This window comes from Berghia stephanieae, chromosome 6 (genome assembly GCF_034508935.2).
Source record: "Berghia stephanieae isolate SIO BIC M18660-M18661 chromosome 6, UCSD_Bste_1.3, whole genome shotgun sequence".
Lineage (NCBI taxonomy): Eukaryota > Metazoa > Mollusca > Gastropoda > Nudibranchia > Aeolidiidae > Berghia > Berghia stephanieae.
Window position 1 is genome coordinate 38,020,345 of NC_088365.1, and position 21,121 is coordinate 38,041,465.

At 37.1% G+C, this 21,121-nt stretch overlaps 1 protein-coding gene across 3 annotated transcripts in view; it reads left to right on the plus strand.

Moving 5' to 3' along the window:
- The first annotated feature begins 14,344 nt into the window (after positions 1-14,344).
- LOC144974995 (uncharacterized) overlaps positions 14,345-21,121 on the plus strand; it is a 67,959-nt gene continuing 61,182 nt past the window's right edge. The window contains exon 1 of one of the 3 annotated variants that reach the window (XM_078918615.1): positions 14,345-14,497. The gene's annotated coding sequence lies outside the window, so the exon portion shown is untranslated. Of the gene's footprint in view, positions 14,498-14,634; positions 14,714-14,860; positions 15,227-21,121 lie in introns of those variants that run through there. The other 2 variants (XM_078918614.1, XM_078918612.1) reach the window with 2 other exon arrangements.

Consider the following 21,121-nt stretch of genomic DNA (forward strand, 5'->3'; position numbering starts at 1 on the left):
TGTGGCCAATTTTGTCCAAATTGGCCAGGCCCATGGTCATCTGGCAGCACGCTAAGAATCTCGTCAATAATTGATATATCGGTATCGAGAATTGAGATTTATTTCAGGAGCCGGATTTCGAACAACTCTCAATCAAGACTTCCGAGAGTAAATAAAACGCTGTAAATGATATTATTAAGCCGTTGAATTGCCATAAATTATATACCTGTCCATTTCTGGTGATGCCTATAATAGGGTCAATATCAATATCTTCATTATCGATTAAGGTATCAATTATATACGATATTTGGTCCTTTTTAAGATTTTTATTTCCGGTGTTTTACACCTATTAGAAGAGGAGTTAGGCAGGGGTGTGTTTTGTCTCCAGATTTATTCAACCTCTATAGTGAAATGATATTAAGAGATATCGAACATAAGAAGGGGGTGTGTATTGGAGGAAAGAATGTAACAAATCTGAGGTATGCAGATGATACGGTTCTACTGGCAGAATCTGAACATGAACTACAAGAATTACTGGATGTTGTAGTCAGGAGTAGTGAAAATATGGGACTGGAACTGAATATATCTAAAACAGAATGTATGACGGTATCTAAAAATAATAACCCACCAGCCTGTGTAATAACAAGCAGAGGACAAACAATACAACAAGTTGAATGTTTCAAATATTTAGGCTTCAATGTAACATCCAATGGAAAATCAGATTGTGAAATAAAGAAAAGAATAGGTATGGCGAAGAATGCATTCAACCAGCTGCATACAATTATGAAAAACAGGAATATTAGCATGAAAACAAAAATCAAAGTCCTGGATTGCTATGTACTGTCTGTGCTGCTATATGGTTGTGAGAGCTGGACCATAAACAAGACCATGGTTAAAAGACTGGAGGCAGTGGAAATGTGGTTTTACAGAAGAATGATGAGGGTGTCATGGATGGAAAGGAAAAGAAATGAAGAAATTTTAGAAATGGCAAACAGAAAAAGATCACTGATAACAAAAATCATCAAACGCCAAATGGAATTTTTAGGACACATTATCCGCCACCCTGGTTTGGAAATACTCGCCTTGACTGGAAAGATGAATGGAAAAAGAATAAGAGGAAGACAAAGAATAACGTATTTGAAAGGGATAAGAACTTGGACAGATGAAGCTGAGAAAGATGGCGCTGCTTTAATAGAATTGGCAAGAGATAGATCAGCTTGGCGGAAGATGACCTCCGACGTCTGCTTCAGATATGGAACTACATGAGATGAGATTTCCGGTGGACTGAATACATGGCTGTGTTTTCAGTCCACTGGTGGACTGAATACACAATTCCGTGTTTTTATCCCGGAACTGTGTTTTCAGCAGGGAACTGTGTTTTCAGTCCACCGGTGGAATGAATACACAGCTGTGTATTCAATCCACCGGAAGAGATTATAATTATACGGGCTAAACTGTTTGACCCTAACGCTCCTCTTTCTAGGGTTTGACTGAGCTCGAGAAGGCGAGGTGGCCGGCTGATTCAGCATAGCGTAACTAACCGAGGTGGGTGGGTTAGGTGTTCAAGCTCCTTTCTAGGCATATTTTCTTTCTCTCTTTCTTTTTTTTTCTTCATTTTTTTGGTACTCCCTTGGCAAACAAATTCTTAATTTTCAACTTCAACACGTTGACACCATTCCTAGTGACTTGAAAAGTTTGAACGACATTTAACATTTTTTATATTTGATATTTATTTACTTTTACTCACTTTTAATATTATTATTTTGATTTAGAACACAGTGAGACGTCAAAATTTATTGCCTTGTGCTTTCCTTGTAAGTAGCAATACGAGTCGGTTGAAAAACGAAACAAAAACAAACAAACAAATTTTTTTTTTTTTTTAAAGAAAGAAAACAAAACAAAACAAATGTTAAGAGAACAACTTTATAGTTATAGGGTCTTGGGTATGTTTGAGGGTTCAGGAGAGGGAGAGAGAGAGAGAGAGAGAGAGAGAGAGAGAGAGAGAGAGAGAGAGAGAGAGAGAGAGAGAGAGGGTGCTTTTTAAATTTTTTAAATTTATTTTTTTTTCATTTATTATTTATTACAACAAATGAAACGATACTGAAGTAAGAAACAAGGATAATTAATTACAATGAAACCAAAAAAAAAAAAAAAAAAAAAAAAAATACCTGAGATTCCTTTAAAAGATAAGTACTAATATAGTCTTAATCTGTTGATTCCAAAATTGAATCAAACGTGTGTTAACAAATAAAACAAAAAAAATCAATGTAATTGAAAAATAAAGGAGGAAAATCTTCTGAAAAAATGTCATGTAAATGTAAAAATATGTAAATCAAAATTGTATTACATCCAATTATCACTCTCAGTTCGGTTTCCATCTGTTGAAGCGGGTACCCGCTACCCGCCCCTTTTACCCGAGTACCCGGTTTAACTTTATAGAGCAGTAAAGTTAGGTGCCCCAAACGTAAACAATAACAAGTTGCTAGTGATTTCCGTTAGGGACCGGAATAATTTACGCACAATATAGGTCTCCCAATTTTGTAGTTTGAGTTGTAGGCAATACACTTTCAGTATTGAAAATATGTTTACATAAAATCTAACAGTTGCAGAAATAATAATATAAGGCTAAATTATTATGAAAATCAGGCTCCGAATAATTCTCGTTTTGTTCACACCAGCGCAATAATTTGCTCTGGTCTAAAAATAGATAGACTGTAACTTTTGATAAATTTTAGAAAATTTTACCTTTTGTTCCATAAAATATCCATATCTAGACATTATTTGATGCATGATCGAGTATTTATGAATATGTGTTTCTTTTGCCACCTAACAGCCAAATTTTAAAGGTTATTTTTTTCTATTATTTACATTGGAACGTGAGCTGTCAAGACAGGAACATGTGGTTTGCCACGTGCTTCTCGACCTTTGTTTACGTTTGGGGCACCTAACTTTACTGCTCTATTACCCGCGGGTACCCGGGTACCCGCCCAGCACTAGTTTTCAGTCCCCCGGTGGACCGATTATCGATAATGACGACATGGATACTGAGGCTATTATAGTAGGGCTATGTACTGAGCCTATTGTAAGGTAGTCATCATCAAAAGTGGATAGGCATAACATTTATGGCAATTTGACGGCTTAATACAGCATTTACAGCGTTTTATTTACTCTCGGAAAGTCTTGAGTGAGAGTTGTTCGAAATCGGGAGCCTGAAATAGATCTCAATTCTCGATACCATGGTTGCCAGATAGCCATTGGTCTGGCCAATTTGGCCAAAATTGACCACACAGAGAATAATGTTTCTACTGAGAGTATGAAGATGACGTCACGCATTTACCATCCAGGGTTACTTCCCTTGCACTAAGAGCACTGTAACTTTCTACCGCGTAGTTTTTTACAAGAGAGAGAGAGAGAGAGAGAGAGAGAGAGAGAGAGAGAGAGAGAGAGAGAGAGAGAGAGAGAGAGAGAGAGAGAGAGAGAGAGAGGGAGAGACAGGCAGACAGAGAGAGAAAGAGAGAGAGAGAAACAGACAGGCAGACAGAGAGAGAAGAGAGAGGAGAGAGAGAGAGAGAGAGAGAGAGAGAGAGAGAGAGAGAGGAGAGGAGAGAGAGAGAGAGAGAGAGAGGGAGAGAGGGAGAGAGAGAGAGAGAGAGAGAGGGGGGGGGGGAGAGAGAGCAACGATTTTCTTTCACTGCGTGATTTCTTTATCATTCGTCAGCGTCTCATTCAAAACCACTTCAAATTTAGTGGACAACAATAGGGAAATTAACACTTTGAATTAAAATACTCAGAACATGGACAGTTTTATTCTACAGTTAAGCTAATGTGAACATACACTCTTCAAACCCATTGTATAACGGGACGCTAAATCTTACTCCTCACTTTCCGCTTGGGGCTTATTCACCAGTTCAAATTGTCTGCCCATTGTATGCATATCTCCTGCTAATTGCCCTTTCCAAACAAGACTCCAACATGCATATGTCCTGAGGTTCTCGTCTCGTTCAAGAGTAGCTTAAATTGTAATCAATAGTCTAGCTCTTCGTTATCTCTTGTTAATCAAAAGCATCTGAATATCATTGGCTATCTAAATAGGAACATTCTTTCTGATTGGCTATCCCCATAATTCCTTGGCGTGCCCTTACTTTACAAAACCAAATTTATCTCTGAATTGAATCACACACACGCTAAGAATCCCAAGAAAGAAGAACAATCCCTCCAATTTCAAACTTGTAAAAGTTTAACTTCTCTCGGTTGAAGGTAAAATTAATTATTGGTTAACATTCAAAGTGGAACGAGATATTACTGTGAATTCAATGCTTAATCTACCATTACTCTTATAATGTGTGTATATTTTATATGTGCTTTATTCTATGGATGTTCGTAAGTTGAAATACTTGTACAAACTATATCTATATGTATATTATACTATTGTTAACATTTGTTTATGATCTATGCTATTATTTCATTTATATTCAATATGTATATTGCATGATGTCTGTACTCTACCGCCAATTCACGGCCACACATTATAACCTCAATAGGATTCCACAGTCTGACGTCATGTCCGCATAGCAACGAATCGGCTGGCTCTAAACAAAAAAAAAATAAAAAAATCCGTGCTTGGTCCGGGAAAGGAATAATTGGAAAATTGCTCAAAAAACAATTTTTATCTTAAATGTGGTCCAGTGTTTTGTACCAGATTGTCTGCACCAGTCAGAGAGTCACTCCTGCAAGTTTTACAGATTTCCAAATGGAGAGGCAGACAAAAAATTGAAGAAAAAGTGGATCACTTTAGTCAGGTAAGCACGCACGCCTCGTCGAACATTTGATAGAGTTCGTAGTCCAGATCTAGGTCTAGTTCTAGCTTACGTAGACCTATATTTTATGATTAAAGTGTACAATTGCACGAAATTATAAATAAAAATACATTCCAAACTAGGTTTTTATTGAAGTTGAAGCAAAAATGATATCTCAATCTACACGTTTTGATGTTAAGGCTGATAGATAAACCGAATGAGAGTTCAGCTCTACTGATAAGTGATAATTTTCTTAAAAGGAGAAAAATAGAAGAAAGAGAAGAAAATATTTGTTGAAATCTTACTTTAAACTCGATACCTTTATGGCAAAATGAAGATAAATAAATATAACAACGGAACCTCTCTCCCCCCTCCCCTCACGCAGATATCCCCCCCCTCCCTCTCTCTCTCTCTCTCTCTCTCTCTCTCTCTCTCTCTCTCTCTCTCTGTCACACACACAAACACACATACTTTCCTCTTTTTTGGAAAGTTTCTCTGATTCTCTGCCATGCCTCCCCTCCCCGACAGCCGAGGTGGCAACTCTGTGTGAACAAAGCAAGATGGCGGCAGGGACCTCTCTCCTTTACCTTTGCCCGATTGTTGACACTCCAAATTTCCATCACCGCACTGTCCAGTACAGTACTGACTGAAATAAAGAGAAAACGCCAGTCTTGCCACACTCAACCCCAAGATCAACTTTAACTGTGTAAATTTAAGAATTCATATTTTTATATATACTTTGTCAAAATCATCAAAAGAAGTAATGAGGAAGTGCGACATTTTGCTGAATGTGCGATTTCATAAAAGACAGACGAGAGACCCACCAGTAACCTAGTCTCTTGCACACCTTTGATTTATCATGCATTGAGCTGGTGTCAAACAAGATAGTCTAAAACAAAGTACTTATCAAATTAAATAATATACCCAATATTATGCCCAACAGAATTATTATTATTATTTTTTTAAACCTTTTCTTTTCAGGAGAAAGGACAAAAGATCCAATATCATCATCAAGAGTGTGTTCTTGTCACTTCAGAGATGGTGACAAAGCCAACCTCCCTGAATTGTTTGACAGAAATAAAAATAACTCTCAACTCTCTTTATCATCATCACAAAGTCCCACCTTTAAAAAAACCAGATTCCTCATCATCATTATTTTCCTCCTCATCATCATCCTCATTATCTTCTCCCTCATTATCATCTCAACTCTCGTCACCATCATCACAGGATTCCAGCTTTAAAAAAAAACAGATTGTAGAACAAGTGAGGATGTTTTAAAGAGAACAACAAATTTAATTCAAGAACAAGAAATTACAGACAAAAATAAGGAAATAGCTAGCTTAAAAAAACAACTTAGATTCAACGCACTTACACTGTTTCAAGCCTTACAGAAAAAGTTCTTCGAATGGAGACAGGTGTACATTGTTTTAAAATATTTAATATTATTGTTCAATATGTTGAGTGCTTTAGAGGTAACATTATTTATTATAGTGGATGGGAAGTTCAGGAAGAGACAGTTGCATTAAAAGACCAAATTTTCATTACACTTATGAAACTTAGACAGAACTACACTAACCTTCATATTTCACAATTGTTTAGCGTTAGTGAAAGTACTATGACAAATATTATACAAACTTTTATTCATGTTTTACATAAGCCATAAGCTTCTCTTTGAAAATGTTATGAAGGTTACATGCCCTTCTAGACATAAAAATAAACTATCAGCTCCATCATCATTTTTAAGATTTCCAAATTGCAGAATGATCATTGATTGTACAGATGACCAAATTGCTATTCCTAAAGAAATGGATAAACAACGGTTAACTTATTATAGGTCCATGAATTCTGTTAAAGCTCTTGTTGGTGTGAGTCCAAATGGTGTGATAAATTTTATTTCTAAACTTTATCCAGGGTCTGTTCGGATAAGGTCATTGTACAAAATTGTGGATTACTAAAACTTTTAATTTTAAGCCCTGGAAATTTAATTTTAGCAGATAAAGGTTTCCTGATTCAAGATATTTTACCTCAAGGAGTAACTGTAAATATCCCTCCCTTTTTACATAATACATTTACTGAAAATGAGATTTTATTAACAAAAGAAATTGCTTCATGTAGAATTCATGTTGAGAGGGCCAATGAAAGACTGAAAAATGTTAACATCCTCTCATATATTCCAACCATGTTAAGAAAACATTGATATTATTTTTCAATTAGTTGCAGCACTTGTCAATCTCCAGTCTCCTCTTATTAAGGAGACTGCATTTTGTTAGCTTTGCCATTTATTTTGTACAACACACATATTTTGTTCATCATCATCAAATCACCATTCAAAATAATGGTTTTGTAGGTCACCCATACATGATTTTACATGATAAACATGACAAATTATGACATTGTTGTATCAATGTATGTTCAATGTCATTAACATTGTTAAATAAAACTACACAAATTAGTTTTGGACTGAATCAACCCAAGGCATCATCAAGATAGATCTGTGGAAGTAAAAGAATAAAAGATTCAAATTTAGAGCTGCGACCATGCTCAATAGGCAAAAAACAAACAAACAAACTAATAAAACGTCTGTTGTGGTCTTGTGGTATGACACTCACTTTCAGATCAGAAGGTCCTGGGTTTGGGCCTCACTCGGCGCATAGTTGAGTCCTTGGAGAAGGCTCTTTACTCACAATCTCTCATCGTACTCAGTGTCAAATGGGTACCTGGCCGTTAACAGCGTTGTCTCTGTCCGAAAAAATTGTAATATCGCCTAACAGGCATCATGTCCCGTCTTACATGTTAAAGGTTGCTGTTGGCCAGGGACCCCTTGTAAAGCACTTTGAGCACATTTAGTGGATATTACGCTATATAAAAGGGTGTGTTCTTGTCACTTCAGAGATGGTGACAAAGCCAACCTCCCTGAATTGTTTGACAAAAATAAAAATAAATTGTTTCCATCAGAGCCAGAAAGAAAGAAAAGAAAAGTGACACAAGGAATTAAGTGGTTCTTTCATTCATCTTGCTTTGTTGATAAGGGGGAAACCCGAAACGTCCATTTTATCTGTTTTCGTATATTAAATTGAAGTTCACATTCAATTTCACAATGTTATTGATTTCTTCGAGTTTCAAGCAGCAACATTTACATTACACCTTAACCCAATAGGAAGTTTAGTTTACGTGACTAACACTGGTCTAAATAAATCCTTTATTCATCCCATAGAGGAAATTAATCTCTAGGGTATATTCCCAGGGAAGACTGGAATAACCGCGGTGCAGCGCCGCAAATTGAGCTAGGGCGAGGTGACTTGCTCAAGGCCACACAGCGCAGCGGCGGGTGAACGAACTCGGTACCTTTCGGGTACGAAGCAAAAACCGTACCGCTGATCCACGCTGCCCCACATGAAGTATGATAAAATGTCTAGCGTGATTGGTGATTGTGATGCTCATACGAGTATTATAATAAAGGTTACAATACGATACTAAATAGTATGTAGTAGACTATAGTCAATAGCAACGAAAATTAGCGAAGCAAGACTAAGACCTCAAAGACTCAAAGTCCGTGGTCCATAAGATAAAAACACAATAAATGACTCCCTCTCTTTCTCTCCCTAACTAAAATCGAACGTAAACAGTAACATCTTTCCATTGGATATACTAAATCTGCCTCAACTCAAAGTAAACTGATTATTGTCCAACAGTAGTTTTACGGGGATGTGAGATTTTGAGAGTGAGAATGAGAAGACGAAATGACTTACCTTCACAGAATACTCTTTATTCTTCATGCTGGCTTGAACTTTGCCGAAGATCAAGCCATCTGAGTAAGTGAAAGTCAAAACATGACCTGACTGATGATGATTTTCACCTCGCGAGACACTTTTAGGCTCATTGGAGAAGTATTTCATAAGGGCGGTGATGGAAATAAAGTTAGTGTCCGCCATCTTTCTCGACTGTTTAGAGCCAGCCGGTTCGTTACCATGCGTTGCTGCGCGGGATGACGTCATGACTTTTGAAGACTATTAATAATAATAAATTAAGAAATACAAGGGACACAACCCTGTTAAATTCTCATCATGTAAGATAGCTTAACTGTCAGTTGATGTTTGATACAAATGCAATAACTAACCATTATCATGGAGTTATTGCTTCTCTTTGCCTTTGGTCGGCATAATAGCTACAACGTATGATGTGTCGCTCAAGGACGACCCGGTGGCGAAACACAAACTAGATTTGGCCCTAAGACCTTTTTGTTTTAACTCTTAATTGAAGGTCCGTGGCTGCTAGCACCCATCCTTGCCTAGCATCCAGTCCGTGCCCAATCCCTGCCTCCCAGTCCTCGCTTTTGTGAAACAAAACGAATAACAACTTGCAACAACCTAGCAGAAAACATTAATCAACAATGTCAAACAAATGCTGTCTTATAGGAATTTAGTAAAGCATTTGATAAAGCCCACCATTACCATACTCTAGCTATTAAACTACGGAGATATGGAATCATGAGTAAAACACACGACTGGATAATGGGTGTTCTCACTAACCGTAAACAACTGAAAGAGCAATGTCAGAGTCAGCTCCAGTACTATAGATGTGCCCCTAGGCACCGTACTGGGCCCCCCGTGTTCCTTATCTACATCAATGATTTGCCTGAAAGATTGTTGCCAGGAACTCAACTGAGACTATTTGCAGATGACAACCTTTTGTCCAGAGCAATAAGGAAGACTCAGAAATTTTTCATCGGGACCTTGATTCCAGAAAATTACCAACAAAAGGAAGATAATACCATCACAATACACAACAACACACTAGAAGAAGTCACCATAGCAAAATATCTCGGAGGAACGATAAACAATCGCCTGACCTGGAATGACCACTTTGCAAACATATGCAGGAAGGCAAACTCCACCCTGGGATTCTTGAGAAGAAACCCATTCGGCTGCAAAGTAACAATAAAAGAGAAATGCTATACAACTTATGTTAGACCTAAAGCAGTACGGTATGGGATTCCGATCACACCTCCAAAATCATGGAAATAGAATCAATCCAAAACAAACAAACAAAAACCCCCCCAAAAAACAAAGAAATTACAATTTTTTTAAAATCTATAAAATTCGTTCAACAAAATCCCCAAACAAATCAAAGCCATAATATATGAGAGGTGAAGTGAGTAGAAAAGTGCCAGAAGACAATAGAGAATAATTTTTTTTCGCGGCGGTGGTGGGGTTTGAACCTGCGACCTTATTGGTACGACAACTCCGCCTGACCGGTGAGAGCGTGACTCTACCGTATGAGCTATCCACGAACACAAAAATATTCGTATCAAACTCATGTCATTTCTAGAGCTCTCTCTCACCGACTTCTGGAGACCGCGGGTTCGCCACACAACCATCGCGAAGTTACCTGGCCAGCAGTTAAGCTTAATAGCCAATATTCTCAACACAAACATATAACATAGAAACGATTGAGACATTGAGTATGCTCAGGTATATCGGGTGAATTTTTAATTCAGAAAAGTGAGTGGAGCAGGCACTTATATTGGTAACAACAAGAGATGAAGTGAGTAGAAGTGTCATAATATATGACACCCGATTTGGAATCATTGAAGGAAAGGAGAGAGAGAGAAGAATAAACTAAATGTATTTTACAAAGGTCAGGAAAACCAGGTCAGGTGTCATTACACGGCCTCCAACAGAACAAGAGGAAGCCTGGCAAACTTATTTTGCCACAATCTAGAGTGGACTACCATCTTCCTCCGTTTCTGCCCTCAACTATAAGACTGTGGGACAAGTTGGATAACTCCCAGTAAAACAATTGTGAATGCTGCTGCTGAGTCTTCCACGAGGAAGTTCCAGCTTGAAGAGGAAGAGGAGGAGGAAGGAGGAGGAGGAGGAGGAGGAAGAAGAAGAAGAAAAAGAAGAAGAAGAAGAAGAAGAAGAAGAAGAAGAAGAAGAAGAAGAAGAAGAAGAAGCAATTTCAGCAACAACAAAACTTAAACTTTGTTTGTTTTGGTAATATTCACCATTTTTTGGGGGGTCATATTCATAAAACGGACATGACAAATCTTCTGATAATGAGCCAATTTGTACTTTCCTAGAGCAAGAAAATTTACTACAATCACTCACTCCATTCAGGTGTAAAAGGGTACCTGTCAAACTGGGATAGTAATCTTCGATAGACTATTGTCCCGTGCAAAGGTTTTCAAACAAATACGTTTATTGTCTTTCCCGCTATTGAAACCGGGATTACTCCTTCAACATTGGCTACAAGGCTCTAAAGGACTTAATTTGTCTTACAATGAGCCCACGTGGCTCAGGACTTACTTAAGGGCAAAATATTTTCATTGAGAATTCCCGAAATAAACAACGATAAAGATAATTGATCCCACAAGTTACCGAACAGATGTGCGACCAGTTTTAGACACGTCACTGCTGTGTCACAAAGTATGACACTTCTTAAATTATGTTTATAAACATACGTCATTAAATTGCCGAAAATGTTTATGTTGCTATGCATTCTGTACATGGTTTCATCATGAATATTTTTAATAAAAAATAATAATAAAATAATAATATAAAATATAATATATAATAATATGAAATATGATGTATGTTTTTAATATTAAATAATAATTAATATATAATAATAATAATAATAATAATAATAATATATAATAATAATAGCTTTATCCTAAATGCAATTGCATTTACACTTGTTATAACGTTAAATGATAACTATAACATTGAACAGATATTTCACTCCTAAAAATAAATAAATAAATTGAGCTTTTATATAGCACAATATCCACTAATTGTGCTCAAATCGCTTTACAAGGGGTCCCTGGCCAACAGCAACATTTAACATTTAGGACGGGACATGACGCCTGTTAGAGATAACGCTGTTAACGGCCATGTTCTCATTTTACACCTGAGTACGGTGAGAGAATGTGAATAAAGAGCCTTCTCCAAGGACTCAACTATGCGCCGAGCGAGACTCGAACCCAGGACCTTCCGGTCACAAAGCGAGTGTCATACCACAAGACCACATAGCCGCACATAGTCCTACTTATTTTCTCTCTCTCTCTCTCTCTCTCTCTCTCTCTCTCTCTCTCTCTCTCTCTCTCTCTCTCTCTCTCTCTCTCTCTCTCTCTCTTTCACACGTGCGATATACACAACATAAACATATTCATTTCGTTTTCAATTTGTTACAGTTGTGGCAATTCGACACCAAAAATTATCATCATTATCAATTGGTCAGTTAATCTAACATTAAATAAATTAATCAGTTAATCAAACGAATCAATCCTTGGTTTTGCTGTACCAGACCATATGAAATAGGAACTGTGTTTTCAGTCCACCAGTGGACTGACAACACAGCTGTGTATTCAGTCCACCGGAAATAAAAATATTTAAAACGGACCAATTATCGATAATGACGACATTGATACTGAGCCTATTGTAAGGTAGTCATCATCAAAAGTGGATAGGCATAACATATGGCAATTTAACGGCTTAATAATATCATTTACAGCGTTTTATTTACTCTCGGAAAGTCTTGAGTGAGAGTTGTTCGAAATCAGGAGCCTGAAATAGATATCAAATCTCGATACCATGGTTGCCAGATAGCCATTGGCCTGGCCAAAAATTGACCATAGAAGAGAATAATGTTTCTATAAGTAATCTAAAATTGACATTTATATCTATTTTTGATGTTTCCTGGTCCGTTATAATTTTTATGATTACCAAAACCGATGAGTTTTCCAAGGAGATCATAGTTTTAGTATTGTTTGCCCAAGTAAAGTTCTATTTGGTCACTTTTCACATCGATCACTGGCCTCGGGCACGCCTGTGTACTCCCTTGTTTGTTTTTGTTTTGTTTTAAATGGTTTTACGGCGCTTGCAACACATTTAGGTCATATCAGCGCCAGTAAAAAGGAAGAAAATGGGATAGTAAAAAGTTATAGAATTACAATGAAAGCATCCAAGAATAAGGCAGACAAAGGGGAATTGGTTCAAATAGGGAACAGATGTAGATTTCAAGAGCGCACTATCAGTGTAATTGATTTGAGATCACCCAAAAGTCTCATCCAGACACAAGCAGAGGTCCTCACTAAGAGGAATACACTCAAATGTTTACAAACCATATATAATACGTAAACAAAACATAATACAGTGCATGAAAGAGATGATTTACAGGGGGGGGAAAATATCGTCTCCCAAAACTAACTATACATTTGACTGTTTCCCTCCCAGTCAGGGTATCCGGTCATGTCCAGGACAAAACCAAGCAAACTCATTCCAAGACAAGGACAGAAAGCATGTTGGAAAACAGACATAGGGGGATAGAAGACACAGAATGTACCTCTCTGCCCACTGTGGGAGTGTGTACTCCCTTGGCAAAAAATTCTTAATTTTCAAGTTCAACACGTTGACGCCATTCCTGGTGACTCGAGAAGTTTGATCGACTTTTAAATTTGTAAAAAAATGATTTACTTTTACTCACTTTTAAGATTATTATTTTAATTTAGAACACAGTGTGGCGTCAAAATGTATTGCCTTGTGTATTTCTTGTACGTAACAATATGAATCCGGAGAAAAACGAACAAACAAAACAAAAACCAACAAAAAAAAAAAAAAAAAATAGAGAAATCTCTATAGTTATAGGGTCTTGAATGTGTTTAAAGGAGCGTCAGAGAGAAAAGGGGGGGGGGGGGGGGGGGGGGTGGGAGAGATTGGATATAGCGTATAGAGAAATATATTATATATATATATATATATATATATATATATATATATATATATATATATATATATATATATAGAGAGAGAGAGAGAGAGAGAGAGAGAGAGAGAGAGAGGGAGACTGCTTTGTAGCTACTTGTACTCGATTTTTTAATTTATTTTGGTTCCTATCCTTATTTATAATGTTACAGCTTGGGACACTTTTGGTGTAGACAATATCGACGTGAGCAGCAAGGAAGATGACTGTACATTCTTTTAAGGACTCTTTTGTTTTTAAAGGTTTGATGGCGCTTATAAAACATTGAGGTCATTTTAGGTCTAGTAGAAAAGGAAAAAATGGGATGCCAGTAAAAAAAAAAAAAAAGTTTTAGAAGACACGATAGACGATGAACAATAGACCAGTCCTACAATTCAAAGGACTAGGGATGATTTTGAAAGAAAAGGATCTTGGAAGAAGACAAAGACAAGATTGCCCGGGGGGGGGGGGGGGGGGGGGGGAGGGGGAAGGCCTCGAAGCACAGCCGTACTCAAGGCCAGTGATCGATGTGAAAAGTGACCAAATAGAACCTTACTTGGGCAAGCAATACTAATAATCTGATCTCCTTGGAAAATTCATCGGTTTTGATAATCACAAAAACAATTCTAAAGGACTAGGAAAAATTAAAAATAGACGTAAACGTTAATTTTAAATTAATTGTAGGAACATTATTCTCTGTGTGGTCAATTTTGGCCAAATTGGCCAGGCCAATGGCTATCTCGCAGCCACGGTAAGAATCTCGTCAATGTTTGATAAATCGGTTTCGAGAATTGAGATCTATTTCAGGCCCCGGTTTCGAACAACTGTCAATCAAGATTTCCTGAGAGTAAATAAAACACTGTAAATTATATTATTCAGCCGTTGAATTGCTATAAATTTTATGCCTGTCCATAAAAACTCTACGATTTCTGATGATGCCTATAATAGGCTCAGTATCAAAGTTGTTACTATCGATTAAGGTAAGTATAGACGATAATTGGTCCTTTTTAAATATTTTTATTTCCGGTGGACTGAATATACAGCTGTGTTTTCAGTCCACTAGTGGACTGAAAACACAATTCCTATGAAATATTCAAAATTTTTATTGCTGATGGAACGAACGTTGATTTATACTTGTTAGTTCTACATTTAATCTGAGAAAACCTTCTCCCAGATGGTAAAAGACTAAATTCATGGTATAAATATGTTTTTTTTTATTGTTGGTAGCCTAATTGAGAATGCTTTCCTTTCTATTGCAAACATTAAAAACTGCTTTAATTTTTTTCTGACGGCTGACACTTAGGGTAGCTCACACTTTGCGATTAAAAGAAAAATTATCTGGCAGTCTTGGTTTGATCAAAAAAAACAAAAAAACATGGCCGGTAAACAAAACAGATTGAATTGATTGATATTATGGTTATAAGGCGAATGTTCATATAGAGGCAATATTCATAACAGCGAAATGGCTTTGCAAATAAGTACACATCTGCTTTGCACCATAAGATTCAAGTTTTGAATACGTAGACTAGACAAGTGAAGTTGTTGCGAGGATAGCAATCACTATCTATCTATCTAGATAGTCTACTAGACGTCTAGCAGTCAGGCTGGAACTGGAAGGAGCTCACACAAAACTCACTTTACCTCTACTCCTTTACAATTATTTGCCGAATGTCCATCCAACAATTAACTAAACAGATCCAAATTACACAGTAAGTGCCCTGGATTTATGTGAATTACTTGGATGCCTGCCGTAAACTCCTCGTGCTAAGCTAAGATTAAAAATAGGCTCATCATTCTCACCTTAGCCTTAGCCTTAGGTTTAGACTGGTAACATTTTCGAACTCAAAACATCGTGAAAAACATCTATTGATTGGCGATCGGGAAAGTTTTGGTTTTGCAGTGAAATTGGCCCACTTATTGATTTCAGTAATTTTGTTTCAACTAAAAAATAACGAAGTGACTATTTCTCTTATTTCTCGGGGAAATTAAAATTAAAAGTGATCTCTATTTATTTCATTTCTCCGAATGGTTTCCGACCATTCTCGAGATATTTTTGGTTATTTGAATTTGCGAGATTGTCTGTGTGAATGATTAATGTTGTATGCATTTTGGGGGGGGGGGGGGGTATCTTTTGCCAGTGCTTGGGCACTCTGTCCTTTATTCCCACCTTTCTGTTACTGTTAGTAGTTGCATGAAAATTTGAGATTGCAGCAATTGTTTTCAAAATAGTCTCATGCTATTCTGCAAGAAATACACTTTTCAATGGTACCAAAATTATGACAATGTGACAATTAGAACCAAAGTTACGGGATTATTAGTCCGCAAAAGTGGACCAAAATACTTAATATAATTTAAGAGGAAAAAAGAAACTAAAACTGTGACCAGAGAGCAACCGAAAAGCGGGGGAAATGGAAAATCACGGTTATTTGGGGTGGAATACATATAAAACCATATATCAAAATGATCGCAAAGGAAAGACGAAGCAAATTTAAAAAAAATTAAATGATTATTATGCAATATTATGCAACGTCATGCAATTACATAACCCTAGAAAATGAAAAAAAAAGACGCGAGGAACGGATAATAACTTTAAAAACAGATTTGAGGGTGGTCTTCTTCCAGAGCATGCTTACAATACTATGGCTATGATTAATTTTGAACACAAAAATTGTTAAAACAAGAGGAAAGGAGCGTAAACGTATGAATTTAGACACTAAAGTTGTGTCCTTGGGGCATTGGCAAATGAGCAACAGACGAAAGATGACTGGTATTCGGAGAGAAGAAAAAAAAAACAAAAAAACAATGAACAGGGCTAGAAATAAAGTTGAACAAGTGTCAGTAAATGCAACTTGCAAATGTACTGCCCAATGTTTTTGCATCCTTGGACAAGACATTTGGGCACCAACAGTACTCGGGAGAAACAAGCTTGCCGCTTTATATATGCAAACATGGTCAGTGATAAAAATGCAAAATTAAAAACAAGAACTACATAAGAGTGGTAGAGAAAACTTAACCTGAAAATGCAAAATTGAATATTACGTAACATATTACATAAACAATAAGCCGATAAATACCGACACTTTGCAAACTTTCTGCAACATAGGCATGTCATATATCAAACTGAACATCTCGAAGAGATGTATCATATGACTAACTATTAAACTACATTAAAATTGAAATGAACTTTAGAAAATTTGATAATTGCTTTGCATTCAACATCACTAAGAGAACAGATTAAAGGGTACTCACGTACTGACTCGCTTAAATCCATAAGATGGCTGATATGTGGCAAAAGACAGAAGACAACAAAATCTAGGCACTATGGGTTGTTGGCTGCATGGAATGTAGACACAGGCAATATCCAGGTAATGATACTGAATAAATACATCGAAGTCCAAGCAATGATACAGAAGTAGTTGGGGGAGACTGACGATCGAATTCATGTTGTTACTTCAATTTCATATTTAAAATACAAGGCAGATTATTGGAGCTGGAGGAGGCAGTCGACGGGAGTTGGAGGTGGCAGACAATCAAATTCATGTCGTTATTTCAGTCTCATATTTAAAAATACAAGACAGACGACTGGAGTTAGAGGCGGCAGACGACTGGAGTTGGAGGTGGCAGACAATCAAATTCATGTTGTTATTTCAATTTCATATTTAAAAATACAAGGCGGATTATTGGAGCTGGAGGAGGCAGATGACGGGAGTTGGAGGTGGCAGACAATCAAATTCATGTTGTTATTTCAATCTCATATTTAGAAATACAAGGCAGATTATTGGAGCTGGAGGCGGCAGACGACGGGAGTTGGAGGTGGCAGACAATCAAATTCATGTTGTTATTACAATTTCATATATTCAAAAATACAAGGCAGATTATAGGAGCTGGAGGTGGCAGACAATCAAATTCATGTTGTTATTTCAATCTCATATTTAGAAATACAAGACAGACGACTGGAGTTCGAGACGGCAGACGACTGGAGTTGGAGGTGGCAGACAATCAAATTCATGTTGTTATTTCAATCTCATATTTAAAAATACAAGACAGACGACTGGAGTTCGAGGCGGCAGACGACTGGAGTTGGAGGTGGCAGACAATCAAATTCATGTTGTTATGTCAATTTCATATTTAAAAATACAAGGCAGATTATTGGAGCTGGAGGAGGCAGACAATCAAATTCATGTTGTTATTTCAATCTCATATTTAAAAATACAAGACAGACGACAGGAGTTAGAGGCGGCAGACGACTGGAGTTGGAGGTGGCAGACAATCAAATTCATGTTGTTATTTCAATTTCATATATAAAAATACAAGGCAGATTATTGGAGCTGGAGGAGGCAGACGACTGGAGTTGGAGGTGGCAGACAATCAAATTCATGTTGTTATTTCAATCTCATATTTAAAAATACAAGACAGACGACTGGAGTTCGAGGCGGCAGACGACGGGAGTTGGAGGTGGCAGACAATCAAATTCATATTGTTATTTCAATTTCATATTTAAAAATACAAGGCAGGAAATGAAACATGAAAATGTGGTGTCATAATGAACGTCTGACTCTGAAAACAAAAAAAGTACTTCGATTATGATTAAATCAACAAAATTAAAAGTTATATAATAATTTTTGTTGTGGTAAAGAGTAAAGTAATGAATGAAATATACTTGAATTGGCTCTATCATGCTATTCTGTATTATTTGTATTGAAATTAACCACATTAAATTAAACCAACACACTTAACCTGCAGAACAAACAAAAATAAAAGATAAAAAATAATATCAGTGGAACATAATTTTTAGTTGTCCGGTATCATCCCAGTTAAAAAGTCATTTCAGTTTCAACATTCATTCATAAAATAAAACTAAAATTATGGATGGGACTATTTTCAGTCTTTTTACAGCAATTATTTAGCTTGAAATTATTTATACAAGTCACAAAAGCAAACGCAGTCGATAGTTTACAGACTGCACTGTACACAGGAGACTCGGGGATACATCGAGAGGCAATCCTGGTTGGCCGTCGCCAACTTCATGAACACGCATCGTATTTAAAGTCACTAAAAGACGCTTTCGCCAGCATCAATCACCACCAAAATTCACACAAATAGAGAAAAATGGTTGGCGAATAATATAACATTAATTAAAAATAGGTAATATAATGAAAAATGTATTTAAAATGAAGTTAAAACTTACCAAATTTTCAAACAGCTGGCATCTGAACAAAGAATGAACGGATTAAAAATCTGAAAACGCCGCCTGATGCGCTGGCTTCTCCTCTTTAAAATGAGACCGGAAGTGACGAAATTAGTGCACAGGAAGCGATTCCACGGCAATGGAAGTAAAACTATGTTCACCGGTAAACACAATTTTCACTCCAGAGCCGTAACATCGATATCGGGGCTCGATCAGCGGCTCAGCCACGGGCGATGCGACTACCTAGTTACTGTTAGTAGTGGTAGTAGTAGACTTCTATCTTGAGTTTGTGCTATCTTGTCTTTCAATCAACCTATGTTCCCGTCTTGAGACCTTGGCCTTATTATTTAGGTTTACTTCTGTCCTCTCTTTGATAGTGCAGCTTGACGAAGTGCAAAAGTGAACAGAGAGTGCAGCGCGAAGTGCAAAAGTGAACGCCTTATGGAGTATTCACAATAGCACATCCTTTTGATAAAATCTGTCTTTGTCAACAGTGTGCCTAAAAAAAGCTAGCTTGATGATTCGTGAAAATTCTCTGTCTACTCTGTTTGAGCATTTACTTTTGCATCGAAGTCGCATCCATAACCCATCAGCTACTGGTGGCTAGCCGACCATTCGGAGAAATAGAGTTCAAGTTTATTTTCCTGAACGATCAGAGAAATAGAGCAAGTATTGGTTATCATTTTAAAGGCAGAAAATAAGTTTTACTTTCGAAAGGAAGTGCCTAGGGAGACCAAGATTTTGGTCTCCCTAGCCAAAATTGGCCAATTTGGCTAGGGAGACCAAAATCTTGGTCTCCCTAGCCAAAATGGCTCGTTTTGGCTAGGGAGACCAAGATTTTAGCCCCCCGGCGTAAAACCGTATTTTTTCTTTTATAGAACTGTTTCTTTATGTTAAAGAGGCGAGTTTTTTCTTCTATTTATTCATGGCTTGCCTGTTTGTTTTTGTTGCTGTTCTTTCTTTCTTTTTTTTTTCTTCTTTTTAATTTTTTTTAAAGGGAGGGGGGGGGGGGGTATTTTTTAGGTAATAATCACCCCTCCCCACCCACACGAAAAAAATGTCAGAGAAGAGATTGCAAGTTATCAGCCGGTCGCCCACACAAAATTTAATTTTTATTTTTTAACAATATTTTTAGATTTTTGCTAGGAAGACACGATTTTGGTCTTCCGATGCAAAACAATGGAACTGTTTCTTGTACTATTAAATTATGTTGAGGAGGGCAGTTTTTGTTATTGTTTTTTATTTTTTGTGGGTTTTTTTTGTGTGGTTATTTTAGAGAGAGAGAGAGAGTTCTCAGCCACCCAACACAAAAATTATTTTCATTTTCATTTTCTTCTTTGTTCTTCAATTTTCTCTTATGTAGTTCCAAAAAAATCGGTTACCTTTCGGGGGGGGGGGGGGGGGGGGGGGGTATTTACTGTTGAGTACAATACAACGATGAATACAAAGCCTTTGTTTGTAAAGGGTTTTATGGCGCTTGGAACACGTTTAGATCACATCAGTGTCGGTAAAAAGGAAGAAAATAGAATAGTTTTAAAAACATCATCCAAGTGCTGCGGCTTTTTCTCTTTGAGCTCGTATCATGGTCTCCCCTGCACCCAACACGTTCGTCGTTTGTGCCCCCCCACCTTCCCCCGTCATAGATTTATAATTTTCTATTCGTGGACAGAGATCCGCGTGCACTATTATCTAATATTAAATGACACTGACCCTGCCCCACCCCTAACACATGGTAGGATGAGGCCTGAGGTAGTCTCCACTCTATCGTCGTTCCCTGTTTCTTGTGAGCTGACGCCTACAGCAGATCTTTTTTTTTTTTTTTAAGTTCAACTGAATGTCTCAGTAGAAAATAGGGACGTTTTTAAAAAGTGAGTCTGCCTATACCACTGGTTCGTTGGATCTGAGACTGAGTCTGAGAGTTCGTTTGAGAAGAGTTTTTTTCACTAAGGTCAATGAAAAGACGAAAAGAAAAAGAAAAAAAGAGGGCGGGGGGGGGGGGGAGTTTCTCTGTTATTGGAGCCAAAAAAAAAAGAAAAAAAGCAGGAACAGGTAAGCAATAAATAAAAGAAGAAAAAACTCACCTCTTCAACATAAAGAAACAGTTCTATAAACGAAAATACAGTTTTACGCCTGGAGACCAAAATCTTGGTCTCCCTAGCCAAAGTGAGCCATTTTGGTCAGGGAGACCAAGATTTTGGTCTCTCGAGCCAAAATCGACCAATATGGCTAGGGAGACCAAAATCTTGGTCTCCCTAGCCTCTACCTTCGTATAAAATAAAACATTTTCATTTATTGGAGGTATGGCAAAAATTAGGGCAAAAATTAGGGTTAAATGAAAGAGAAAATATGTGGTTTTTGTCCTAAAAACAGGGGTTGATGGCGAGTAAAAATATAGAATAGTGAGCGAGTGTATTAT